A 16,448-nucleotide genomic window follows, 5' to 3' on the forward strand; every position below is an offset into this window, starting at 1 on the left:
TACACCCAGCTTGGGCACCAGACTATTGCAAGAGCTGAGATCCCTGGGTCCTGTGTCCCGCTTTGGAGGTCTGCTAACTTCCTGCCATCCTCCCAGGACACTGGACCTTGCTGATTATGGAACCCCTGAGACACCATCTTCTCTCTGTTCTGGGCACTGTCCCCCTCTCTGTTATGGATGGTATTGTATCCCCTCCAAAATAGACATGTTGAAATTCTAACTCCTGGTACCTCAGAATGTGACCTTATTTGGAAATGGTGTAATTGCAAATGTAATTAGTTAAATTAAGATGAGGTCATCCTGGAGTAGGGTAGGCCCCCAATTCTGGTTTCCTTATCAGAAGAGGAGAAAAGATATGCAGGGAGAAGTCCATGTGATAATAAAGGCAGAGATGGGAGGTATCCATCTGCAAGCCAAGGAACGCCTGGGACTGCCACTGCCAGCAAACCACTGGAAGCTGGGAGGAGGCCAGGAAGAATGCCCCACATGTTTCTGAGGGACCAAGGCCCTGCAGACACCTTGATCTTGAACTTCTTGCCTTTTAAATAGTGAAACAATAATATGCTGTCTGAAGCCACCCAGTTGGTGATACTTTGTTATGGCAGCCCTGGGAAACAAGTATACCCTCCATCTCAGGGTGAGCAGCTTGCCTGCCCCTCCACCCTCTGGGAGCACCCAGCATAACCCCTCCTCAGTGGGCATCTGAATGGGCACTCACAATATTGGGTACTCTTCTCAGAGGGTGAGTGTTGCAAAGGGGATGCTGAGACCAGCCACTTTTCTTCTATTGACCAACCCTGTAATTTAGTTCTACCATGATTCAGTTCCAAGCAGAACTAAATCATACATAGCAGGAGACCAGGGCCAGATAGAGTTCAGAGCGAACATCCAAATACACAAAGTTTTCTTTTCAGTTTACTCTTCTACCGTAGAGACAAAGGTGAGACCCTGGTTTGGTGAAAGATGTTTCTCAGAATGCTGCAGAACAGGGCTTTCTGTGGGAAATAAAGACTTATGAAACTCAAATGTTTGTGAAATGCAAACTCTTGCATATTTTTATGGCACATGGCAGTCATAACCAGGACATGAGCTATGGAATAAAGGAAACCAACAGTTATCCCTTGCTCTTTGTGTATACAGAGAGTAACGTTGCTTTTGGCAGTGATCAGAATGGGAACTGTCGGTTACAGACTGCTGTTCAAAGTGACTGGGAGATGGGAGTCCCAAGTAAGTTCTCTTGATCCTGATTTTGCAGAGTTCCCTCTAGCATTCCAGGCCCTACTGGGCTCTGAATAAAGAGCTGCTGACTGTGTGTATCTAGTCTAAATTCCCTGGCAGGAGTGTCAGCAGCACTTGCCAGCCTGCATTTGCCATGAGCAGGTTGCTGTGGGTGACAGCCAACTGGAAGAAATGCATTAGCCTGATGAACTGACCTCCAGGGACTTCCTCTCTTTACTGTAGACCCTTCTGATCTTTTACAAAAACTCCTAATTTAGATGGAGAACTCACTCACTATCATGAGAATAGCAAAGGGGAAATCTGCCCCTATGATCTAATCCACTCCCAACAGGTCCCTCCCCCAACATTGGGAATTATAATTAGACATGAGATTTAGGTGGGGACACAGAGCCAAACCATATTATTGTGCTCCTGGCCACTCCAAAATCTCATGTCCTTCTCACATTTCAAAACACAATCATGCCTTCCCAGCAATCCCCCAAAGTCTTAACTCATTAACTCAAAAGTTCAGGTCCAAAGTTTAATCTGAGACAAGGCAAGTCCCTTCTGCCTATAAGCCTGTAAAATGAAAAACAAGTTAATTACTTCCAAGATACAATGGAGGTACAGGCATAGGGTTAATGCTCCCATTCCAAAAGGGAGAAATTAGTCAAAACAAAGGAGCTACAGGTCCTGTGCAAGTCTGAAACCCAGCAAGGCAGCCATTAGATTTTAAAGCCCCAGAATAATCTCCTTTGACTTCATGTCTCACATTCAGGGCACACCGATGCAAAGGGTGGGCTCCCAAGGCCTTGGGCATCTCCATCCCTATGGCACTGCAGGGTACAGCCCTCTCAACTGCTTTCATGGGCTGGCATTGAGTGCCTGCAGCCTTTCCAGGCTCATGGTGCAAGCTATTGGTGGGTCTACTATTCTGGGGTCTGGAGGATTATGGCCCTCTTCTCACAGCTCCACTATGCAGTGCCCTAGTGGGGACTGTCTGTGGGGGCTCCAACCCCACATGTCTCCTCTGCACTGCCCTAGCAGAGGTTCTCCGTGAGGGCTCTACCCCTGCAGCAGACTTCTGCCTAGACATCAGGTATTCCCATAAATCCTTTGAAATCTAGGTGGAGGCTAGATTTCAAACCTCAGCTCTTGCCTTCTGCATACCTGCAGGACCAATACTCCATAGAAGCTGCCAAGGCTTGGGGCTTACACCCTCTCAAGCAACAGCCTGAGTTATACTTGGCCTCTTTTAGCCATGGCTGGAGCTGGAGTGTCTGGGACACAGGGCACCATGTCTTGAGGCTGCACAGAGCAGCGGGGCCATGGGTCTGGCCCACAAAACCATCCTTTTATGCCTCTAGGCCTGTGATGGGAGGGGCTGCTGCTAAGGTCTCTGAAATGCCCTGAAGGCATTTTCCCTATTGTCTTGGCTGTTAACATTCAGCTCCCTTGAGTTTTTCTCCCATAGAATGGGTTTTTCTTTTCTACAACATGGTCGGTCTGCAAATTTTCCAAACTTTTATGCTCTGCTTCCCTTTTAAATATAAATTCTAGTTTTAGGTCATTTCTTTGTTATGAAAATGAGTGTAGGCTTTTAGAAGCAGTCAGGCCACATCTTGAATGCTTTTCTGCTTAGAAATTTCTTCCACCAGATACCATAAATCATCTCTCAAAGTTCAAAGTTTCACAGATCTCTAAAGCAGGGACACAATGCTGCCAATCTCTTTGCTAAAGCATAGCAAGAGGGACCTTTACTCCAGTTCCTAATAAGTTCCTCATCTTCATCTGAGATCTAATCAGCCTCGCCATCTTTGTCCATATCACTATCAGCATTTTGGTCAAAACCATTCAACAAGTCTCTAGGAAATTCCGAACCTTTCCTCATCTTCCTGTCTTCTTCTGAGCCCTCCAAAGTCTTCCAGCCTCTGCTCATTACCCAGTTCCAAAGTTGCTTTGACATTTTCAGGTATCTTTATAGCAATGCCCCCCTCCTGGTACCAATTTTCTGGTATTAGTCTGTTCTCACAATGCTGTAAAGAACTACCTGAGACTGGGTGATTTATAAAGAAAAGAGGTTTAATTGGCTCACAGTTCTGCAGGTTGTACAGGAAGCATGCCTGGGGAAGGCTCAGGAAACTTACAATCATGGTGGAAGGTGAAGAGGAAGCAAGCACATATTCACATAGCAGCAGGAGAGAGAGAAAGTAAAGGGGGAAGTGCTACATGCTTTTAAACAGCCAGATAGCATAAGAACTCACTCATTATCACAAGAACAGCAAGAGGGAAATCTGCCCCCATGATCCAATCACCTCCCATCAGGTGTCTCCCCCACCTTCGGGAATTACAGTTCAACATGCGATTTGGGTGGGAACACAGAGGCAAACCATAACAGTGTTGAAGCACAAGTGGTTTTGGTATATAGCTGCACTTGATATTGGATGCCTCCACTCATTCCTTGGGCCTTTAATTGTGCATACATAAAAGTTGGCTCATCTAGTGGGATTCTAAGCTTGGCAGTTTCAGCTGTGGAGGCTTTTGTTTTTTAAATTAAAATCTTTTTGAGATTCACATGCAGTTGTAAAAAATAATACAGAGATATCCTCTACACACTTTACCTAGCTTCCCCCATGATAACATCTTGTAAAACCATAGTGAAATATCACAACCAGAATATCAATGATGATACAATCAAGATGCAGAGAGTTCGATCACCACCGTAATCCAACCCCACCCAACTCTGTCCCTAGCCCCTGACAACCACTACTCTGGTCTCCATTTCTATGCTTTTGAAAGACATGGTATTCATCAGGTCAATCTTGGTGAAGTTGACTTTATTCCTCACTAGTGTCCTAAGCCCTCTGCCATTTGGATGGATAAAGAAGCTGTTCTCCATGCTGTTTACAAGGTCAGCATCATAGTGGCTAACTATGCAGGCTCCAGAGGCAGTTTATTTAGGTTTGAATTCTACCTATCAAAATTACTAGCTGTGTGACCTAAGACAAGTTACCTGACTTCTCTATGACTCAGGTTTTTTTTTGTATGCAAAGTGCAGATGATAATAAAAGGACTCAGCTGAGAAGATTGTTAAAGGATTAACTGAGTTAATAGATCTAAAGTATGAAGAACAGTGCTTCTCAAGCTTTCGTGTCATACAAATTACCTGGGTCTTGTTAAAATGCAGCTTCTGATTCAGCAGTTGGGGTCTGAGATGCTGCATGTCTAACAAGTCCCCGGGTGCTGCTGCTTGTCCACCGCCCACACTCTGGGCAGCAGGAACTCAGAACAGTGCCAGGCCAGAGTAAGCACTCAGTAATTGTTGGTTATGTTTTCTCAGCATGAGTCTGAAGCTATGCTGGACAGAACCCAAAGCAGTGAACCTTAGTTTCAAGGCTCAGACTCTGGAATGCCCCTGACTTTGTCAGTCCCAGGGCCAGACTGGACCTCTGAGAATGAGGCAGACAGCCCTAAAGGAAATGGGTGAGAGTGCAGATGGTGCCCTTGGTCCCAAATCTCTATCGTAGTGCTGCTTTCTACAGGAAGAGGCAGGCCTCAGGAGTTCCCTAGCTCCCTCACCAGCTTCCTGTCTGCCTCCAGAACAGCAGCTCCTGCAGCTGCCTGTCTTCCTTCACCGGATAGACAGATGCGGGGAGAGACAGCAGTTTCAGACAGATGAGAGAAGCAAGAATACCTGTGCCCAGGTAGCTGGGAGCAGCTCTAAATTGCCAAAGGTTGGCCTGCTCTTATTACATCAGTGACAGTGATGTGGATGACAACTGTGTCCAGGGAGCAGTTCTACAATGCCCCTTTATGGAGTCTTTGTGCCCTAGGTTGCCATGGTTACCAGACCTGAGCCAGCAGCCTTGGGGAAGGTGAGCAAGCTGGGATTTTTCTGACAGTTGCAAAGCCATCTTCCAGGCATTAAATCCCACAAAAAACACGGCCTCCTTGTGAAAATACACCTGGCACATCAGTGTATAAATTTAAAAGCCTCACTCCTTTTCTTCCTTCTCCAGTCCTTGTCTCAAGGAGTAACCACTGTCAACTGACTGGTGTGTGTCTTTCTGCTACTCTCTCTAGGGGTGCATATTATACATTCATATATAAACAATAATGAATCATACTATGCACATTGCCTCACTACTTCAACTTGCTTTTCTCACTTCAGAATAAATCCTGGACTTTTAAATTTTTTGACCATATTAATCTGGGGACCTGCCTCATTATTCTTAACAGCTACACCCTACAGTGTGGATATACCACAGTACAGTTGACTCATGCTTCACTGATGAACGTTCGGTTTGTGTCCAAGTTTTTGCCTTTACAAGTTGCAGTAAACATTCTCAAGAATAGGTGCCTGAGAGTGGCATCATCAGAGCAAAATGCATATTCATTTTTGATAGGTGGTGCCCTACGAAAAGATCATACCCTCCACTATTAACCTTCCACTGGCAATGCATACGAATCCCCTCCACACACCCACCCCTGCTGTGGCAAGCTATGAACAAGCTGTTTGATTTTTGTCAGACTGCTAGGGAAAGATATCATCTTGTGCTTGTTTCAAGTTGCATTTCTCTAATCATTAGAATGGTGGAGCATCTCTTCTGAGGTTTATTTGCCATCTGCATCTCATGAAATCGGGATCCTAGTAACCCCCTGGCCAGGACACGCTGCCTGCCTGGCTCAGCTCACCACTGAGAGCTTCACGGGAGGAGGTGAGCAGTATTTATTTGTTTAACCTAAAGACTTTGCTGCAGAAGCAGTCGCTGCCGTCCCCAGAGGGCCTGCAGCTCATGTTGGAAGAAAGAAGAAAGCTTCTTTGTGACCCGAAGCTCTTTCTGTTCTGGTAAGTGTTAGTCGTCATCCTGTGTCTGTGATGCTGTAACTCCCACTATAGCCCCTGTGTCCAAATAAGAGGCCCATCTGTGGGTCTGCGTGGTCCTAATACAGCGAGATGCAGCCAATGCGGAGACCCCTGGGCCTGGGGCCAGCAGACCTGAGTTCAAATCCTGGCTCTTCCCGTCGAAGGCAGGGGTGAGCTTCCCCCAGCTTACCTCCTCCTCATTCTCTTTGCCATCTGGCAGCTTTTGACCTGCCTCTCCCCCTCCTTAGGTCCGTTGGGAGCAAGGGGTGAGCCCTTGCTTCTGTGACACTACTGTTGCCAGCTTCTTTCTGAGTTCTGTCACCACTCTTTCCCTCCTGCCTTTGAAGGGTCCTTGTCTCAGTGTCCTCCAATTCCCCCTCTATATGTTCCAGGTACATCCCAATAATATCCACTAGAGTGGCTTCAGTGTCATCTCCTGCACCAGGCAGGAGCTCTCTCCTGGGTTCCAGCTCACATTCTCCCCTGCCTTCGGAGCAATTCTGCCTGGTGCCCTGTGCCCAGGAATGCTCACAATGTTCACATTCCAATGTGTTTCTCCCTAAAGCTGATCCTTTGTGCTGTGAATTAGTCACTCAAGCCAAAGACCTCAAGAGTCAGCCCTTGGGTTCTCCCTCTCTGTTGCTAGGAATTTTTCCATGACATACCATTGCTCACTGAATAAAATTCAGGTTCTTTGGATTTTGCCCCAGCTGAATTTCCTGGATTTACTCCTTTGAGTTCCCTACATGTATCCTACATTCAAGTCAAATCAGACTACTTATAATTACTCCTGTAATCATACTTTCTGATCTCTGTACTTAGAACAGAGTTTCTCAGCCTTGGCATGATTGACATGTTGAGCCAGACACTTTTTTGCTGAGGGCGCCGTTTTGTGTCTTGCAGGATGTTTAGTAGCATCTCGACTTCTCTCCAGTAGTATCACCCTGTCCCCAGTCATAACAACTAAAAATGTCTGTAGACATTACCAAAGGTCCAACCCCTGGGGGACAAAAATCATACTCTGGTAAGAACCAGTGCTCTAAAGTACTATCGTTTCATCTGCATGGAAATCCTTCTCCCATGTCTCTTCATCCCTGACTTGTAATATAGTGATACATTTAAAAAGCAAATTAAAGAAAAGTATACACCATGATTGTTATGTGTGCAAGTGAATGAGGACTGGAACAGGTACACAAAAATGAACACAGCTATGTAAACTGCGTTTCTGTGGGCTACTCTTGTGTGGAGTTTAAAATGTGGCCACTTTTTACAGGACCAGACTGCATTTGGTTATCTCTCACCTCCACCTGTTATCACAAGATTCTGGCCCCAGAAATTCCTGGGAGTCCTTTCGGCCTCACAAAAAAAAATCTCATGACAGACAAGTGCCCCTCCCATGGAATCTGCACTGGCCTCAGACAACTGTCAGGCTGGGTGATGCCCATACATGAGCCACCTGCCAGGCACTGATGTCCTCCACCATGCACATGGGTCCTTGGGGTCTTGATGTGGCACTGCATCTGTGGGAAGCCTCAGGGTGTCACAATCTCTTTGTATTCTCTGCAGTCAAGAGTCAGCCCTTGGGTCCTCCCTCTCTGTTGCTAGGAATTTTTCTATGACATCCCATTGCCCACTGAATAAAATTCAGGTTCTTCAGTTCTCTGGAGAACCATGGACATGTGATTTTAGTAAAATTCCTCTTTGCCACTTAGATAGGAACCCATGGAAGGCTGGGCTGGGCTTCAAATCCAAGAGACAGATATGGTGACAGACTCATCATTCTGACCACCTTGGCTTTGTCACTGATCCAGCACATTGCGCCTGATGCTGTCCCAGCAAGTTCCCATATCTCTTGGGCAAATGAACCCTGGGGACCTACCCCCAGCTCTCTAGCCCAAACATGTCTGCATTCCAGTGGTGAACATGGACCGATGTAGAATGGACCTTCTGTTGTAATGGGAAATGGGATTATGAATTTCTTTTATTTCAATAACTTTTAGGGTACAAGTGGGTTTTGGTTACATAAATGAATTGTTTAGTGGTGAAGTCAGATTTTGGTGCACGCTTCACCCATGCAGTTTACATTGTACCCAATATGCAGTTTTTTATTCCTCACCCCCAACTTCCCCCCTCCTAAGTCTCCGTAGTCCATTATATCACTCTGTTTGCCTTTGCATACACATAGCTTAATTCCCACTTATAAATGAAGACTCACAGTATTTAATTTTCCATTCCTGAGCGATTTCACTTAACATAAGGGCCTCCAGTTCCATCTAAGTTGCTGCAAAAGACATTATTTTTTTTATGGCTGAGTAGTATTACATGGTGTATATAAACCACATTTTTTAATCCGCTCATTGGTCGATGGGTGCTTAGGTTGGTTCCATATCTTTGCAATTGTGAATTATGCTGCATTAAACACACACATGCAAGTGTCTTTTTGATATACTGACTTCTTTTCCTTTGGGTAGATACCCAGCAGTGGGATTGCTGGGTTGAATGGTAGATCTACTTTTAATTCTTTAACCAGTCTCCATACTGTTTTCCATAGAGGTTGTACTAATTTACATTCCTACCAGCAGTGTATAATCATTTCCTTTTTACCACATCCATGCCAACATCTATTGTTTCTTGACATTTTATTAATGGCCATTCTTGTAAGAGTAAGGTGGTATCTCATTGTAGTTTTAATTTGCATTTTCCTGATGATTAGTGATTTTGAGCATTTTTTTCATGTTTGTTGGCTATTTGTATATCCTCTTTTGAGAAATGTCTGTTCTTGTCATCTGCCCACTTTTTGATGGGATTATTTGTTGTTTATTTTTTTGCTGATTTGAGTTCCTTGTAGATTCTGGATACTAGTCCTTTGTTGGATGTATAGTTGGCAAATATTTCCTCTCGTTCTGTGGATTGTCTGTTTACTCTGATGATTATTTCTTTTGCTGTACAAAAGCTTTTTAGTTTAATTAGGTTTCATTTATTTATTTTTGTTTATTTTATTTTATTTTTTGCATTTGCTTTGGAGTATTAGTCATGAATTCTTTGCCAATGTCGAGAATAGTTTTTCCTAGATTGTCTTCTAGAATTGTTATGGTTTCAGGTCTTAGATTTAAGCCTCTGATCCATCTTGAGTTGATTTTTGTATAAGGTGAGAGACAGGGATCATGTGGCTAGCAAGTTTTCCCAGCACCATTTATTAAATAAGGCGTCCTTTCCCCAGTTTATGTTTTTGTATGCTTTGATAAATGACTTTTTGATACTAAATTTTCTTAAACACTCTTGTTATTCTTTTTGAAAAAAAAAAATCAGATTCATCCCTCAGTCCCGCCTCCAAGATTTCTGAGCTTCCGTGAGGCCTCTTCGCTCCCAATATGATGAAATGTGGGCTCTTTCTCTCCTTCCAGGTCCCACACTTTGGCCTTCTTATGGGACCTTTCATAGCTCTGCTCTGTAGAATACTTATCTGGGTACTTTTTTCCTCTCTCTCTCTAATGTGGACTCTCCTTGAAGACTTGCCTTAAACCCACGGTGAGCACCATCACTGTTAGGTGAAACTCCAATGTGTGATTTGAGTCCTTGAGCATATAGCAGTCATCCTGTCCCATGAACCAGTGACAGAGGTGAACTGTCTGTAACACAAGGTCCTTCTGTGGATCATCCAGGACACCAGGATCCTGACCAGCTCTGCCACCATTCACTAAGACCTTGGCCAGCTCTCATAACTTCATGTCTCAGTGTCCCATCCACAAAGTGGAGGAAACAGCCCCTACCCCAGAGATCTGGTGAGACTATGTATTTAAGTGCACTGAACCACTAGAGGAAAACTTCTCCATTTACTAGAGGGCTAATTTTAGCAATCTGTATATTTTAGACCAGGAAATAGTGATGCAGTTTTTCAGTAAAATACCCTGGGGATCTGCTGTCTTCAGATACCTTTCACATAAAGAGCTTATGTTCAGGAAGAACTCAGCAGGCTAGGGTAAGGATTGAAACCCAATTCTAATCACTCCTGGCCTACACCCTTCTGCTCCTCAGATGTTTTCCTGTAGTCTTGGGGGAACTTCTAGAAGCAGGGACCAACGTATAGCCACAGCTGAAAACTAGAGCCCTTACTCTGGGACATGAGGGCCCTAAGAAGATTTGGAAAAGCTTTGATTTCTAATAGAAGCCTGTGGTTCAGGGCATCAGAGAGAGAGAGAGAGTTAGTTTAGGGGAAGGAAACCTTGTATTTTAGGAACCCAATTGAGAGTTGTAAGGAATCTGGGGATCACAGTTGCTGCTTATTTAGAAAAGGAAAGCTATTTTCCTATCCCTACCTTGCTCATTTTGGAGAACCAAGGGTGTAGGGTGGTGACTATGGGGAAAGGCGGGAGGAGATTCAGTGGGAACAATGCCTCACTGATCCAGAATTACAGGAATAGGGTTTACCATGAACAGATTTCCCAGAATACAGAATATTAGTCCAATAGCAGATTTTGAAAGAGTATAATCATTTGGGAATGGAATCTTTCTAATGGGTGTTGGATCTTTTCTGGCTTTTTAAAAGGAGTACATGGAATGGCATTTGGCTTTTTCCATATCTCAGCTTTATTCACTTTGCCCTGAGCTCTAGCCAATCTCCTATTTCATGTTCTGGAACATGCCCATACTTTTCCATCTCTGAGCCTGTGCTGCCCTTGCCTCTATGTGCCTGTACCTATGCATCTTCCACTCTGTATTCTAAAAGCACTCTGCTTGGCATTGTGAAATGGGATATACAAAATAGTACCACTCTGGTTCAGAGCTCTAAAATGAAGTTGGAGTTAGGCCATTCTAAAAAGGATTGCCTGCATGTCCTGCAAACTGGCAAAACAAAACAGAAACTTACTTTGAACCTTTGAAGTGTGCCAAAGTACAATGACCACAACATCCTGGAAAAAACTGAATTTCACCAGTGCTGCAACTCCCGAACAGTAACAACCAATGAGCTATGGGCTCATGTGCTAAGCCAGCTGCGTCCACCAATAATAATCCTTTCAAAACAGCTTGTGTAACCACCCTTAGCTTTCTTGTTATTTTCTCTTAAAAAACCCCTACTCCCTTCCCTCTCTTTGGAATATAATTTGGCTTTGAGCTGAATCTGTGCCTCCCAAATTGCAATTCCTAAGACTCCAATAAATACCTTGTCTTACTGCTTTGCTGTCTGGTCTTTTGCCTCTTCTTGGTTGACAGCATTTAGCACACACAGTTGGTGCCAAATAAATACCTTCGAATGAATGACGTAAAGCCATAAAAAATCCCGTCATTTAAAAGTTCTGCCCAGTTGGTGAAACACCTTCATTGTTTCTTTCAAATAGTAATGTTTTCACAGGCATTCAGGAGGGAAAAAGATTGTTCACTCACTCTATAAACATTGCATCACTTCCTACTTTGACCCAGGCACGATGCCTTAGTCTCACCTGTGCAGCTAAGTGCATGGGCTTTGTGACTGCTCTTTCCTGAGTATAAAATCTATTTAGAAATTTCTGGGGTGTGAAGACATAGTCCTGGCCTCTCTGAAAGTTGTAGCAGCCAGTGCAAGAGTCCAATAGAAGAGCATTCCAGGGCCAAGAAAGGGCTTCATTCACACTCCAAGATGTCATAATACCTAATAAGCAATCACGAATGGTGGTTGAGTTAATTCCTAATCTGGTGTTTAAAATCTCAACTAATAAATATTGGCACTAACAAGAGGCCAGAGATTTCATCATAATGACCAAATGATCAAAACTCAGGATCCTATAAGCTGAGAAGTTTAAGACTTATGGATCAAAAATGAATATGAGCTATTTATATACACAGCAAAGTTAAATGTAACCTTACATCCATAAAATATACCTAGAAGAGTGAAGTTGAAATAGTAGTGACAACCTGCCACCTTCTAATTTCTGAAATATATTCTTGCAAGCATCAATCTAGTCAGGCTCTGGCTACATCCAGTTGTCAGTGACTTGAGGTTACTAGCAGCTACCTGGTGCTATTTGATATACTCATATCAAATAATTTAAGTCAATTAGAAGACATTTATTGAACACCTACATGGGCCTGACATAGTGGAACATGGACATGTATAAGCACTGACGTTTTCCTTGAAGGACTCACCGTTTAGTGTGAGACAAACAAATGAAAAGCAACATGATAACCCAGAACATCAATCACAGCTGCCACCTTTGACCTATGGACTTGCACAAAGCAGCAAACAGGAGATGAAGAATTAAAAGAGGCAGAAAGTTGTTTAGGGCCTCTGTTCCCTAAGCCAGCAACATAGGATAATTAGCATGTCTTCCTTGCTTTCATCCAGAAATAGATAATGCAAAGATTAAACAAAGCAATTTAACACAATAGGTATATAATGAGCATCAGCTCTGGGAGGGGCTCTCTGGGAAAGGCAAAGATAAAATATCCGTGGTGTGTGACTTCAAAGATGTCATAGCTCAGTGAGGGAGGGAGGACAATTGTTTGGGTTATTCTAACAAAAGAGAATGTCAGTAATAATAATAATTACAGCTATCCTTCAGTGAGCACTCAGGATATGCTAGGCACAGTGCTAAGTTTCTATCATACACACACACACCACACCTGTTCTGTAATGTCAATGCACTTGTCATGTTTTACCTTTTAAGAAACAGGCCATGAGAGGCCAGTTGATGTGCCTGGGACAACATGGCCTTCAAAGAACCTATCTGATATCTAAATCCAGACCTGTCTTCTCCCTAGCCTGAGCATTCAGCCTCTGTTATGCATCCTGGGAAGAGAGGCTTACAGGAGATGCTCTGGGGCCTGGAGGTGGGAGAGGACACTTCTGGGTAGGGGCTACCTTCTTGGGTTCTCCCACCAGCAGACTCTGAGAGAAGGATTTGAGTGCAAGTAACATATTGCGAAGTGATGCCAGGAAGCACCGATCTGGGGGAGGGATGTGAAACAGAAGGGAAGGGATGGAACCCAAGCAGAAATACATAATCTAGCAAACTACCTCTGTAGGCAACGGGATGTCACTTCCACTGGGGAGCTCAGTGTGACAACATAGACCACGGCTCAGAGTTATCCTGAGTGGTGAAGCAGCTGGGGATTTTATCACCATGCCCACCATCTGTCATTAGTTGAGGGCCGCTTCTAAGAGCCTGAACTCTCAGGAACTCTGGCTTGCCTGTGTGCTGTCCAAGAATGTGCCTCATAGCTAGCAAAAAGCCATCCAGCAGGGTGACTCTGAGTTCTCAATGAACAGCCTCATGCACAGAGGTGAGTGCACTGCTCTAGGTATGTCTCAGAGTCTGTGTTCCCTGGGCAATGGTGCCCGAGGCTGAGGGATGAGATGGCAATGCAAGTCCCTGCTCCCCTCCTATGCTGAGGAGGCAGCATGCTGTGCTTGTGGTTGGAGCCCCAATCATTAACTTCTTTCCAGAATTAGAGGTCTCTGTTCTCCATGATGGTGAGTTCAAGCCTAGCAGAGAGCAATTTCCTACCCATAAACACGCATAGGTACTTTGCAGACCTTCCCTTGATGACTGGAATGATGTCCCTGCAATTTAGAGATCAATTAACTGGGAGTTTCTTAGTAAACTGTTATAGAAGCCTTTGTAGATAAGTTTTTCAAGTCATCCCAGATTTCAGGGCAGTAGACCTGAATTTGAGTCTTAGCTTTGCCACTTATAAAGCCCTGTGGCTTTGGAGAGTCCCTTAACTTCTGAGTCTCAGGTGTGAAAACGGAATATCAAGCAGGGCAGCCTTTCTGGTTTCTTGACCAGCTAGCAGGTCAAGCTGTCTCACCCAGCATAGAGCTAGGGGGCTTTCTGCAGAACATAGACAAATGATCCATTGTGCAAGCTCTTTTCAGTTTTTAAATAGAGCTGCAGGCTAGAGGCCTCCCAGATCTCGTTCTAGGGCTCCCTGCTGCAGTCTTTTCCAGGGATGGACACAGAGTGGAGGGTTGGAGCATGGGCTTTGCAACCAGCAGGCTCTGGGAGAGTCCTGGTTCTGCTGCTCACTGGCGATATCACTCTAGGCAAACCACTTAACCATTTTGAACCTCAGTTCCCTCAGTTGTAGTATGAAGATATTCAACTCAATTCTTCTTAGTATGGTGAGGATTAAATCAGATAGTGCATGTTCAGTGCTTTGCATGGTGTGCAGTAAATATTAGCCTCTTGTATCATAGCCTTGCCCTGAAAGGGGTCTCACTCGGTAGAGCTGGGAGGAAGCATTCAACGTTTTGCGAGTCTCCTGGAAGAAGTACTGACGTCATGGAAGCAGATGCTCTTTGCCTGTCTCTGTCTGTAATTGTCAGTCTTTGTTCTCTTCCACAATTAGACATATCAGATTCAAAAGAGACATTGTCTCATACTAATGAATAGATTAATAGCCTCCCCCCCAAGATGCAAGAGACTTTATCAGCCTCTTGAAATATTGATGATATCTCAGAAAGGGAGTTTTATGAAGCCACGCCTAAATACATGATTAATCCCTGGTATACCTGAGACTCACCCTTGGCTGAGAAGTTGGGGCCTGCCGTCGTGGCACAGACGAATGGCTTGGGGGTGAATGTTGGGATACATGAAGTGGGTGCCCAGGGGCTAGCTGGTTCCTAGCCAGCTGTGTGGGGAAAGATGAAAAACCTGACTCTAACATCAGAGAGTGGAATAAGGGCTGAAGGAGCTAGAGAAAGGAAAAGGAATGCCTTTTAAGCTTGGGCTCAAGCTTGCAATTCACAGATGTGCCCAGACAAGCCCAGACCTGGAGCTGGGAAGTTTGTCACTGATAAGCTGGTGGACACTGTGCTAGCCTTTTTTCCTTTATGTAGCAGGCTCTCTAGAAGGCTGGCCATGGTGCCTTTGGCTGAATCTTTTCTGGCCTGGTGTTAGCCTCTAGGTTTGCACATTATCAGTTCCATTTCTTGCTCTGGTTTGGGGTACGGACCAGATAAGTCAATGTGCTGTACGTGAGAGGTTCCTCTTTTGTCTTCCTGAAGCAACCCACCCAAGAGTCTGTTTCCTTTATCCCTGAATGCATATCCCAGCTGGCTGATGTTGAGGGTAGGCCTGTCAACCAGCAGAGGGTCGCTGCTCCCATCTGGCAGGGAGCCCCGCCCCATTAACATTTGATGAATCTGACACTTTCTCACTTTCCCCGCGGGAGGTCAGCAGCCTATGGAGGAAGCAGAACTTATTTAGAAGAAAGATGTTTCCAAAAAAATGAGAAGAACATCAGAGCCTTTTAACAAACACAAGGTAATTTCATTTTTATTCTTCTTTCATAAAAGAATTTGACCTATCATGAAATGAACCATTTTAAAAATTATCTACCAACTCATACAACAGAAGGCATTAAGTTCCCTCTACTCCCCCACCCCCACCCAGAATTAACTTTTTAATTTTAGAGACAGAGTAGAAGAAAAACACTGAGACCAAAGTACCCGGCATTTAAGAGAAGCCCCCCATCCCTGGCTTGGCCAATTTGTAGGAACTGGCCTTCCCAGAGGGATTGGAGGTCCAAGCAAAGCCAACCATTAGCTTCCAAATTGATTTTCAAACCAAAATTGGAACAGTTCTCAAATGCTCCCAGGATTTGGGGCTATTAATACAGAAGAACAATGAGAAGGAAAAAGTGAGTGTGTAAGAGGTGATTTACGACTGAAAGGAAGTTACAGCCTTGGAAACTTGTATGTAACCCAATCACGAACCCCTCTGGAGATGTTCCAGGGAAGAGATGGAGAATGTAAAGGGAGAGGGTTTCCGAGGGATATTAAAGGTTATGAAAGGAGGTAATGTGGGCTTTGGGCCTGAAATGAGCAACGAAGAAGCTGATCATGTTGAACATTTCATAACCACAGCAGGTTTTTGTGCAGCTGTCATCGGTGCCTGAGACACCCCATGAGCCTTTCCTTTTATTTATTTCTTACCATTAGTCCATCACCAAGAAGGTTAAATGGCAGGAAGAGAGTGTCCCAACCAGAGTGTGAGACTGTGACCGCTGCTAAAACCCATGGTCTCGTCTCAGGTGTCAAGTCTTCAACAGTCAAGGTCACAGCTCTAGCTGCTAATCAGTAAGACCAGCCATGGCCAAGATGGAGTGGAGGTTCACAGGAAAGTGTGATTGGGCAGCCAGATCCTGGTCAGGTGTTCTGGAAATGAACACGTAACATCCCTGTTTTTTTTCGTAGTTTTTGCAAAAGTTATTTATTATTTACAGTTTTATTGGGGTGGAATTGATATACAAGAAGTTGTACATATTTAAAGTGTGCAATTTGATGAGTTTAGACAAATGTATATGCCAGTGAAACCACAACTACAATCAAGATTATAAATGTATCCATCACCCCTAACGGATTGCTCAGGCCCTTGTAAATCCC

The sequence above is a fragment of the Pongo pygmaeus genome, chromosome 4, assembly GCF_028885625.2.
Source record: "Pongo pygmaeus isolate AG05252 chromosome 4, NHGRI_mPonPyg2-v2.0_pri, whole genome shotgun sequence".
Lineage (NCBI taxonomy): Eukaryota > Metazoa > Chordata > Mammalia > Primates > Hominidae > Pongo > Pongo pygmaeus.